The sequence below is a fragment of the Bison bison genome, unplaced genomic scaffold, assembly GCF_000754665.1.
Source record: "Bison bison bison isolate TAMUID 2011002044 unplaced genomic scaffold, Bison_UMD1.0 scf7180017864376, whole genome shotgun sequence".
Taxonomy (NCBI): domain Eukaryota; kingdom Metazoa; phylum Chordata; class Mammalia; order Artiodactyla; family Bovidae; genus Bison; species Bison bison.
The window spans coordinates 12,476,940-12,489,931 of record NW_011494948.1 but is presented as its reverse complement, the minus strand read 5'-3'; positions in this window follow the sequence as shown (position 1 = coordinate 12,489,931).

The window sequence follows — 12,992 nt, the reverse complement described above, 5'->3', positions numbered from 1 at the left end:
TCTAGTTCACTGGAGATGATGGATATTCATTAAAGAAGCCAGGTAAATATTCTTACTGTCTTTCCATTAAAACCATCATATATCCATGTTGATATCATATGTCCCTCTGTATGATTTTAGGTTTTGAAACCAAAAGATCTGAACAATTTTTGTTCTAATGCTTGCATGAACATAGTCCCAGTCCCATCATTTCATAGTAAATAGATAGGAAAAAAGTGGAAGCAATGACAGATTTTATTTTCTTGGGCTGCAAAATCACTGTGGACAGTGACTGCCACCATGAAATTAAAAGACGCTTGCTCTTTGGAAGAAAAGCTATGACAAACCTAGACAGTGTGTGACAAAGCAGAGACATCATTTTGCTGACAAAGATCCATGTTGTCAAAGCTATGGTTTTTCCAGTAGTCATGTACAGATGTAAGGATTGGGCCATAAAGAAGGCTAAGTGCCAAAGAGTTGATGCTTTCGAATTGTGGTGCTGGAGAAGACTCTTGAGAGTCCCTTGGACAGTAGGGAGATCAAACCAGTCAATTCTAAAGGAAATCAATCCTGAATATTCATTGGAAGGACTGATGCTGAAGCTCCAATACTTTGGTCATCTGATGCGAAAAGCCAGCTCATTGGAAAAAAAACTGACGCTGGGAGAGATTGAAGGCAGAAGGAGAAGGGGATAATGGAGGATAAGATAGTTTGGATGGCATCATCAGCTCGCTGGACATGAGTCTGAGCAAACTCTGGGAGATAGTGAAGAACAGCAAAGCCTGGTGTGCTGCAGTTCATGGGGTCGCAAAGAGTGGGACACAACTTAGTGACTGAACAGCAACAACAACGTAATCACAGAGTAAGTCAAATGATGGTACAGAAGCAGTTATCCCACAAGTACAAAAACATACTACATTCATAGTATAAGGCAGCACCCATCTATAGAGAACACTCAAATTTTTACTTCTTTGAATATGTATATTCCCCCAAGTTTTGATGTGTTTTACACATACCATGTACCCTGATTCCATAGAGAAGAATTCCATGTACATACATTTTGAAAGAGAATATTTCTGCTCCAAAGCAGGGCTCCTTAGACTTTGAACTGTCTTGAAAACTAAACTCTTCATATTCACATGCACTGTTTTAATTATAGCAATAGGAGTGCAATAAACAGCTATACCCTAAATGGTCAAAAACTACAAACAACTTCAATTTTAAGTGAAAATGCAATGCCTGTCAAAAGCAAGACATGCACTTACAAGGGCCATATGAGATCATCTAGAAGAAAAAAAAATGAAAAAAATTTGTCTTATTGCAACAGGTGAAGTTTGATAAAGGAAATATATGCTTTAAATATCTAATTAAAAGCAAGGCTAGTGTAGCAGGTCACCTTCCTTGGTAATTTGTGTGTGTGTGACTTGATGATTGATCACTTAGTCCTAATTACTCCAGGAGAACATTTTAGTTTGAAAATGAATGAGATAATCTCGAGGCAGATGATGTCCAGTCTTGCCTCAAGAAATCACTCGGCTAACTATCTTCACATTTAATTTTAAGCATATATTATAAATATCACAAAATCCAAAAAAGATGATGACTTCCTCCAAATCAGAGAGCTCACTTTTGCCAGCAAGATAGTCTTTCAGTATAGGGCAGCAGTTAAGAGAATGCAGCACAGACCCAGACTGTTGAATTTGAAACAAGGCTCTACTCCACACAAAGGATGTGACCTTGGAAAGTTAGTTAACCAACAGGTGTCTCAGTTTTCTCCTAAGATTATCTGAAATCTTTGCCATTATGACTCTCATATACATAACAAATGTAGCCAGTATCTGAGAGACAAATATTTGCTGCTGCTATACTCATATACCTGGGTTTGATCCCTGGGTTGGGAAGATCCCCTGGAGAAGGAAATGGCAACCCACTCCAGTACTCTTGCCTGGAGAATCCCATGGAGGGAGGAGCCTGGTGGGATACAGTCCATGGGGTCGCAAAGAGTCGGACACGACTGACTTCACTTCACTTCACTTCACTTCACTTCACTATACTCATATACTCAGAGCCATCACCACCAGTTGCTCCACTGTTCAGCCAGTTACCCTGCATCTTCCTTCCATTCCAACAACAGGCAGACATCCTAGTGTGGGGGCGGCTCTCCTCTGAGAAAACAGAACCACCGAGACATATTGTGATAGCTTTTGGTCTCTCTTTTGAGCTACCTTCCTTACATTCTGGGAAATAAAGGTCTTTACATCTTTGTCCTCTCCTCTTTGACTGAAACTTATTGAATACACATTTTAAAAATTGAGGTGTCATGCATATACCATAAAACCCACCGTTTTAAAGTATATAGCTCAGTGGTTCTTAGTATTTTGTGCAACCATCACCACCAAACCCAAAACCATTTCAATATCCTCCAAAATCTATTAGCCACTGGGAAATGAATTTCTCATTCAGCATGCATAATTTTGGGGATTTATTAGAATTATTGTTTCACCTAGTACTTCACTGTGGGAGAAAATCTTAGTGGCTCACTTCAAAGTTTATTTTCCCTTCCTTAAATTGCCCTAAAATATGGCTGTGCAGTATATAAAGACTCATGGCTCAGAGTTCTCTGCACTTAGGCATGTCTGTGTAACTAAGCCCTTACCAATGAGTTGTTAAAGGCAATACTAAATGGCAGCTTCTGGGAAAGTCCTTGTGAGCCAGCTGATTGATGCCTTTTTCTTTATTACTATCTTATTGTTTGTCCCTTCCTCTTTCCCATTTCCTAGAATGAGAATCATGGCAGGAGCTCATTTAGCATCACAACATATCCTTAAGAATGGGAGGCTAGAAGGATTTAGGAGAAAAGTAGAATAAGCTTGAGTCCCTGGTACCCCTGGTCATACTGAATTTGAAATTTCCCTCTCTAGAAAACTTCTTTTACATAGAAGAGAAGCAAATGTCTATGTTGATGCCACTACTTAGGGAGGTTTCAGTCACATATAATAAATCTGATACTAAGTGATGCAACCTTTTAGCCATATTCCCATCAGTGTCATACGTTTTGAGATGCCAATAAGGTAGGATTTTTGAAAAGCTTAGGCCAATTTTTTTTTGGTTCTTTATAATAATTATATGAAATTGGAGTTCAGCACAGGATATCACAGTTTCTAGAAACTTATTTATTTAATTTAGCTTCCTACATATATTCTCCATACACTCACTCATTTATACTTTGGGCTGTATATAATGCATGAAGATCCACAGTCCCCATAGAAATTTGGAATACTAACCAAAATAGTAAGTAGTCAAACTTTCAAACCAATCTACTAATCTGTACTTTCAAACTGGAGGCAAGCAGCTACCTCAACATACATACACTCACACTCAAACCCACTGAAGGGCAATGGAGTGTGCAAAGCCATAACTCTATGTGGGAATCTAACTGCAAACTATATATATATAGTGTGTGTGTGTGTGTGTGTGTGTGTGTGTGTGTGTATATAAAAAACTATAATTTTAGTTTGCAGTTATATATATATATACATACACACACACACACACACACACATATGTATGAAGCCTGCCAGGCTCCTCTGTCCATAGAATTTTTCAGGCAAGAATACTGGAGTGGGTTGCCATTTCCTACTCCAAGGGATCTTCTGGACCCAGAGATCAAACCTTCATCTGCTGCATTGGCAGGTGGAATCATTACCACTGTGCCACCTGGGAAGCCAGTCCTTAGACTAGTGTGTTGAATATAGTAGGTGCTCAGAAATTGTTGGTGAAATGAATCAGTATTCTTCATATGTGGATTGTTTCAATCATTTAAGTAACAGATCAGTTTTGTGACCTTGGGTAAATTCCTTTTCATTTTCATTTATTCATCTGTTGGGGTGGGGTGGGATTAATACCTATCTCAGAAAGGATTAATACCTATCTCATTAATCCTTTCTTCCAAGGATTAATGAGATAGGTATACAAAGCGACTTAGGCAGTATCTGGTGCAGAAGACATCGACAATACATGATGATTGGCATTCGCATTACTATTGTTACTGGTATTTTTATTGTTTTACATCATGATTACTCTGCTTATGGAGAAGGCAATGGCAACCTACTCCAGTACTCTTGCCTGGAAAATCCCATGGATGGAGGAGCCTGGTAGGCTGCAGTCCATGGGGTCACGAAGAGTCGGACACCACTGAGTGACATCACTTTTACTCTGCTTAAGAGTCTATTTTGTGTGCTGGGCAAAGTGATGTAAAACATACTGTGTTAGTCATTCAGTCGGGTCCGACTCTTTGTGACCCCATGGACTATAGCCTGCCAGGCTCTTCTGTCCATGGAATTTTCAAGGCAGTGGATAGCCACTCCCTTGTCCAGGGAATCATTCCGACCCAGGGATCAAATCTGAGTCTCCTGCATTGCACGCATATTCTTTACTATATCAGCCATCAGGGAAGCCCTAGTCCTTGCTCAAAAGATTTCCAGGGTAGATGGTCTATGTATAAGAAAGATGAATGAGGATGCAAAATAAGAGAGATGCTTCAACCAATGGACAACATTCTTGGAACAGGAGCCCAGAATTAATTCCTAGTCTGATTTTTTGACTCCCTGTGCTCCACTACACTTTTGGCCAAATCCTTACTTCCCTATTCCTCTACTCCCTTCTTAGTTCTTCCATCATATCCTATTCTCTGAGATCTCATGATTTCCTGTTTGTTTCCCCAGACTTGTATTCATACTCCACTCTTGGCAGATAGGGATGATCTGCAAATTAAGAGTCTGGTAAGGAACTGTCCCGAAGCTTGAGCCAAGGACTCGCCACATCTGTTTAGTGTCCTTTGGGCAGCCCAAGAAGGCAGGGCACTGACTGCTTCCATGATCTAGGACAGTGAGTCCTGGAGGAGTTCAGAGAGCAAGCTTCCTGGAGCAGGGGGAAGAGGGTTGGGTTAATATATGAAGGTCTAGTGAAGAGGGGAGGAGGATATTCTAGGAATAAGATGCCCTTGGAGCAAAACACTGAACTGATCATTTGATATAGGAACAAAGTATGGTCTGAGTAAGCTGGAGTGAAGAAAGTCTAAATGGATGTCATCAGAAACAAGTTAGAATTAAGTATATGCCACACTAAGGGTTTTTGACATTAAACTCTGTTTGAGGAACTAGACTTTCCCAGAACACATAATTAGCTTTGACATACAAGTGCTCATTATGTGAAAGGCAAAGTGAACTTTAGGGATACTATGTTTGTGAAAGTTAATGGAGAATGAATGGGCAGTCAGTAATTGTGAAGAACTGGGGAAGCAAAGTGAGTCTACAATGGGAAGATCTGACTCCAGAAATACATAATTGGTTTTTCCATAAAAAATGACTTGAGTAGAGTCAAAAAAGATTCAAATCAAATCAAAAAGAAACTGCAGTGGTAGCAGCCTAGAGTTAGTGCCCTAGGATGTACACCTGCTGCACCATGACACTCGCTGTGCACGCAAAGCAGTTTGTGCTGTGTTCTGTGCACACCCTTGCAAGCAAAGGCACTGTGAGACTTCCAGCGTATGAGTTGAATGGATCGCAGCAGTTACCATTGCCGCTGGGACAGCTGCAACTGGTTATCCAGCTTACAAAAGATTTTATATTAAAGATCATCACAACAAATCTATGGTAAACCCTCACATCCAGAAAGACAACCCCAAGGTAGTACATGCTTTTGACATGGAGGATTTGGGAGATAAAGCAGTGTATTGCCATTTTTGGAGGTTCAAAAAAATTTCCTCTCTGTGATGGATCTCACACAAAACACAATGAAGAAACGAGACAACATGGGACCTCTGACCAACAGGGGCTCTGTATCAACCTAGAGGGGAGGGACGCGGAGGGAGATGGGAGGGAGGTTCAAGAGGGAGGGGATATATGTATACCTATGACTGATTCATGTTGATGTTCGACAGAAACAAAAATTCTATAAAGCAATTATCCTTCAATTAAAACATAAATAAAATTTTAAAAAGAATAAAGACACTTAAATGGACATTTTTGATGCTGAAAACCAACTTGTCATGATTTTTCCTGATTGTTTAATTAGAATGACTACCATTTCCGTCTAATTTACTTCCCCTGGGTGCTAGAGGTGGTATATTGAAATTACAGCTTTCATATTCAAGGCCTTTGCCTTACATGTTGAACCACTGTGGTGCACATTAATGTTGAAACAAAAAAGGAAAAAAAAAACTGTTAAGGAATTTGAAGTTTCCATTAAATATCTAATTTGAAACATAATATCTAAGGCTGCAGAATCATTCAGAGCATGTTTAGTTTAAAGGTCAGGAAGGACCAAATAATGCCATTTGCAGCAACACGGATGCAACTAGAACCCATCATACTAGATGAAGGAAGTCACAAAGATAAACACCATCTCACTTATACTTGGAATCGAAAATATGACACAAATGAACCTTCTGGGAAATAGAAACAATCATGAAAAGAGAGAACAGTGTAGTTATTGCCAAGGGGGAGGGCATTAGAGAAGGGAGGGAGTGGGAGGCTGGGGTTAGTAGATGTAAGTTTTCATATATAGCATAGTTAAACAACACGGTCTTACTGTATGGCATGGAGAACTATCTTTAATATCCTATAATAAGCCATCATGGAAAAGAACAAATATGAAAAACAAATAATGTATAAATATGTAAACTAAATTACTTTGTTGAAAGCAGTAATTAACACAACATTGTAAATCAATTATATTTCAATAAAAAAAATAAAATGTCAGGAAAGCAAGATTCAGAGAGTTACATGACTTGCCTGAAGTCTTATTGTCAGTTGGAAATAAAGCCTTAAACCAACAACATAACCACTTCTCAGGTTTTCGTCTCCATAAGCGACACTTGTACATTGAATGCCACATTTTTAGTTTTGATAAAGCAATTTAATTGTAGATAAAGTTATTTTCTCTTGGCTAAAATTACATACCTATACTGAAGTAGTACATACAATAATTTTTTTCTTTAAGTAGTCATTCTCCTCTTTGTCAATATCAAGTCAAAATCAAATAATACAAAGGAATAATAAAATGTACTCCTTTTCAAAACTTTTCACTGAGTAATTATGCTGGTTTTTTTAAATTGAAGTATAGTTGATGTATAATCATGTGCACAATATAGGGATTCATGCTTTTTAAAAGTTATAATCCATCTATAGTGATTATAAATATTGGCTAGATTTATTGGCTATATTCTTCATATTGTACAATATATTCTTAGAGCTTATTTAATACCTAATACCACTCCCTCCCTTCTCTATACCTAATAGTTGGTACCTCTGAATTCTCTACCCCATATTTCCCCTCCTCTCTTCCCTCTCCCCACTAGTTTGTTTTTATATCTGTGAGTTGGCTTATATATGTTCAGTAGTGTTATATTTTTTAATTCCATGTATTAATGTCATATTTTTATATTCCACATATTTGTCTTTCTCTGACACTTCACTTAGCATAAAATCCTTCAAGTCCATCCACATTTCTGCAAATGGCAAAATTACATTATTACATTAATTTTTCTTTTATGGCCGAGTAGTATTCCATTTTGTGTGTGTATGTGTGTATCACATCTTCTCTATATACTCTTCTGTTGATGGACACTAAGATTGCTTCTGTATCTTGGCAATTGTTAATAACACTGGTATGAATTTTGGGGTGCATGTATCTTTTTTAATTAGTGTGTGTTTTTTCCAAATATATACTCAGGAGTGGAACTGCTGGGTCATATGGTTGTTGTACAGCTTTATTTTTAGCTTTTTTTTTTTTTTTTTAGCTTTTTGAACAAAAATATGACATTATTGTTTTTTACCTATAAGTTACTATAACAAAGATAAAATGGTATACAGGCTTTTAAAATCAACATTTAGAGATTACATCTATTCAATAATATTACATTGTAAGTGATGTTTTAAGGTTTTGCTTCAACTGGCCAACCTAATTAAGGACTGTTTAAAGGTCTACATTTTTACCTACTCTGAAACAGAACCTACTCCAAAAAAAAAAAAGGTCTATCCATATCAGAAAATTTAAAAAAAGAACCTCTAAGAGGATGTGCTACATCAAAGTGACATTTTGCCCCTACATACAACCCACAGTATCCTCTCATAGCTTCTTAAATTCAGGTAAAAGAATTTGTATTCTTATTTACATAATTCCATTAGATTGTCTTCTAACCTCCCAGAAACTACTCAGCACCACCCTATGCAGATATCTAGTGAAGAAAGACCTAGTCCAGCTGCCAGAGGAGTCAGTAATCACTCCTCTCTACTTGCCTTCAGCTACTGATGGACTGACGCTTTCCACGCGGCACTAGTAGCAAAGAACCTGCCTGCCAATGCAGGAGACCTAAGAGATGCAGGTTCGATCCCTGGGTCAGGGAGATCCCCTGGAGGAGGGCATGGAAACCCACTCCAGTATTCTTGCCTGGAGAATCCCGAGGACAGAGGAACCTGGCAGGTTATAGCCCATAGCGTCGCAGAGAGTCAGACATGACTGAAGCGGCTTAGCATGTACACACATCGGCACTGATGGGCCACGCATCTACACACAACGAAGTCAAAAATGGCATATTAATAAAGATAGGTATTTACACCCAGTACACATGCTGATAGCTTGAGCGGTAACTTATAAACAGCTAAGGAACTCCTTTAAAAGTGATTTGTCTTTCCATGAGATGAATTAGCTCTTTATATTAAGGAAGCAATAAATTATTCTTTGGTGCCCCAAGTGATTTTCTGAGGTGTAATTTACATTACAGCCCATAGAATTAGTTTAAGCTTACTAGGAAAGTTCTGATGTTAAGCAGCAAACAGTCAGCTCCTCACATTTATAACTTTCACTAAAGATAATTAATATTTAAAGTATGTTAGCTTACTTTAGGATAACTATAAGTGGAGACTACCCCAGCAATTTGAATACTAGCTTACAGGAATAAAGCTGAATTCATGCCTAGAATAGTTTATTTAATATTGAAATTTCACCATTCCTGGCAAAGACTTTTGGGGAACAACCTTACAGTAGGAAACTTGAAAATGTGCACAAAAAGAGTCCTAAATTTCACATGTGTAATTTATGTATTTCTGAACTGATGTTAAATCTTTAAAAGAGAATTATGCTTTATTTAATTTCAGAGGTTGTTTGATCTTAAAAATCTACTCTTTAAAATTGAGGTTGTTTGATCTTAAAAATCTACTCTTTAAAAAAAGATTTAGGATTTTTAGTGCTTCACATTTTATTTGGGTGTCTTTTAGATAATTCATCTTGTTAGCTATTTGTTGTTTGGAGGTAATGACAGAATCCTAGCAAATGGAGGACAACTCAGCAAGGAGGAACTGTATAAGCTATATGTAAGTTAGAAATGGATATAGAAAAAAAACCTTTTTCTTAAATGATAATGGTTTTTTCAGTTAATTCCAAAGGTCAAGTGTGAAAAAGTAGTCCCTCTCCTTAAATGCCGAGATTCATCATCTTGACATTATTTACTAGCGTTGCAGTTCATGAACTGATAGGAGGCCCCGTGGTCTTGCGGTCTCTTGTCCTACATCTGACTACTCTTTAATTATATTATGAGGCAAAAATGTGAATAGTGTGCATATTACATCCTGGGCGCCAAGCTTTGTCATTTTATGTTTCAATGATTTGTCAGTTCAACCACTGCTAATAAAAACAGCATTTATTTTGTGCTGATTATTTGCCAAATATTATCCTGAAGGTTTTATTATGCATGTACTTATAAATACTTGAACCATAAAAAATTGCAGTGAATAATAAAATAAACTTTTCTGTAAACCACTAGCTATTTAAATACATATTACCATTTTACCATATATTTTTAAATAAAATATTTAAGATAAAGTAAGCTACGCACACCTTCCCAACCCATTTCTTCTCTCTCTGTCCAGAGGGCCACAAACATACAAGGCTGAAGCATATCTTTCCCACCTCTGTTTTTGTCTATAACTGTTTTCTCCATACACTATCTAATAAATATTTGTGTAATATTAAAATTGATATAGACTGCATCCATGAAATTGAGACGCTTGTTCCTTGGAAAGAAAGCTATGACAAACCTAGACAGTGTATTAAAAAGCAAAGACTTCACTCTCCCAACAAATGTCCACATAGTGAGAGCTATGGTTTTCCCACTAGTCATATATGGATATAAGAGTAAGACCATAAAGAAGGCTGAGTGCCAAAGAATTGATACTTTCAAATTTTGGTGCTGGAGAAGACTCTTGAGAGTCCCATGGACTGCAAAGAGATCCAACTAGTCCATCCTAAAGGAGATCAGTCCTGGGTGTTCACTGGAAGGACTGATGCTAAAGCTGAAGCTCCAATACTTTGGCTACCTGATGTGAAAAGCCAATTCACTGGAACAGACCCTGATGCTGGGAAAGATTGAAGGCAAAAAGAAAGAGGGCAACAGAGGATGAGACTGTTGGATGGCATCACCAACTCAATGGACATGAATTTGAGTACACTGTGAGAGATAATGAAGGACAGGGTAGTCTGGTGTGCTGCAGTCCATGAGTTTGCAAAGAGTTGGACTTGACTTGGTGACCAAACAACAAAGTAGTATCATATTACACAGTGGTCTCATCTTCCCCCACAACATTATATTTTTGAGATTTATCTATATGAATGCATGTGGAACTAGTTATCTATTTTAATTGCTTTGAAAGCATTTTATTATAAGAATAAACCACAAGATATTTACCCATTTACCTTCTGATGGATATTTAAGATTTTCTATCAACTTTAGGCTATAATATTCAATACTATATTAAACATATCTGTGTTTCTCCAGGGTAGATTCCTAAAGGGAAATCGGTGAGAAGCAACACGTGTTCATATTCAACTTTATAGACATTGGCAAGTTACTCTTTAAAATAGCTACACCAATTTATACCCCAACAGCAATATAGGAGTATTTCTTATTACTTCTTCCTCACTGACAGTGCCTTTGACAGTTCTTTTGTTGTTTGTTTTTTTTTTTCAGTCCAGTGGGTATCAAATGCCATGTCCTTGTTATTTTAATTTGTAAATCCTTGATGACTAATATGGTTGAACATATATTTAGTGAGTATTAGTTATTTATATCTCTTTCTGATGATCCTTGCTTTTTTGTCCCCCCACTGGACTGTCTTTTTAAATATAAATTCTAGGAGTTCTTTATATATTAAAGGTATTACTTTTTGCCAGTTATATACATTGCAAAAAATGTTTTCCAACTTGTGTCATCTTTTCATTGCCCATAAATTTTTAGACATTAAACACTTAACTACATATTAAATTTTAATCTAATTTAAGTATCAATATTTTCTTTTACAGGTTGGGCTCTTTATGTCTTAAGAGAATCTTCCAACTGTGAAGTCATAAATAAATTCTACATTTTCATTTATAAGTTTTAAAGTCCTAGTGAATGTTTATTGATTAATACATCTTTTTCCAATTATTTGTAATACTTCTGTTATATGTGTGTGTCTATAGGATTCTTACTCATCTATGTTGGTCTGTTTGCCTATGTTCTAAAATCACACTGTTTTAGTTTTAATAGCTTTGTTGTGAGTCTTCATATCAGTAGGGCATGGCTCCATCTCTTTTCTTTTTCAAAAGTACTCTGCTTATACTAGATATATTTATTAATTTGTGGGGAATTTGGAATCTTTGTGATATAAAGACTTCCCATTCATAAACACTGCATATCTCTTCATTTATTTGTCTTTTTATATCACTCAGTAAAGGTTTATAACTTTATCCTGAGAAATTTTGATCACAGAAATTATATACTACGGTGTAATGAAAAGGGGCTATTAACATGGAAACTCAACCAAGTGAAGAGAAAGCCCATCCATCATGCATGCACACAATTAACCCTCAATGTTTTCTACAGAATCCATGGACACACAGTAGTCGCTGATGATTCAGTTAGTTGTTTAAGGCAAAAGACTCACTGGCCTCCTTGGTTCAGTTCAGTTCAATTCAGTCGCTTAGTCATGTCCAACTCTTTGCGATCCCATGAATCACAGCACACCAGCCCTCCCCGTCCATCACCAACTCCTGGAGTTCACCCAAACTCATGTGCGTCGAGTCGGTGATGCTATCCAGCCATCTCATCCTCTGTCATCCCCTTCCCCTACCTGCCCCCAATCCCTTCCAGCATCAGGGTCTTTTTTCAACGAGTCAACTCTTCGCATGAGGTGGCCAAAGTATTGGAGTTTCAGCCTCAACATCAGTCCTTCCAATGAACACCAGGACTGGTCTCCTTTAGGATGGACTGGTGGATCTCCTTGCAGTCCAAGGGACTCTCAAGAGTCTTCTCCAACACCACAGTTCAAAAGCATCAATTCTTCGGTGCTCAGCTTTCTTCACAGTCCAACTTTCACATCCATACGTGACCACTGGAAAAACCATAGCCTTGACTAAATGGACCTTTGTCGGCAAAGTAATGGCTCTGCTTTTGAATATGCTGTCTAGGTTGGTCATCACTTTCCTTTCAAGGAGTAAGCGTCTTTTAATTTCATGGCTGCAGTCACCATCTGCAGTGATTTTGGAGCCCCAAAAAATAAAGTCTGACACTGTTTCCCAAACTATTTCCCATGAAGTCATGGGACCAGATGCCATGATCTTCGTTTTCTGAATGTTGAGCTTTAAGCCAACTTTTTCACTCTCCTCTTTCACTCTCATCAAGAGGCTTTTAGTTCCTCTACTTTGGTTTTAGGAAAGGCAGAGGAACCAGAGATCAAATTGCCAACGTCCGCTGGATCATGGAAAAAGCAAGAGAGTTCCAGAAAAACATCTATTTCTGCTTTATTGACTATGCCAAAGCCTTTGACTGTGTGGATCACAAGAAACTGTGGAAAATTCTGAAAGAGATGGGAATCCCAGACCACCTGACCTGCCTCTTGAGAAACCTATATGCAGGTCAGGAAGCAACAGTTAGAACTGGACATGGAACAACAGACTGGTTACAAATAGGAAAAGGA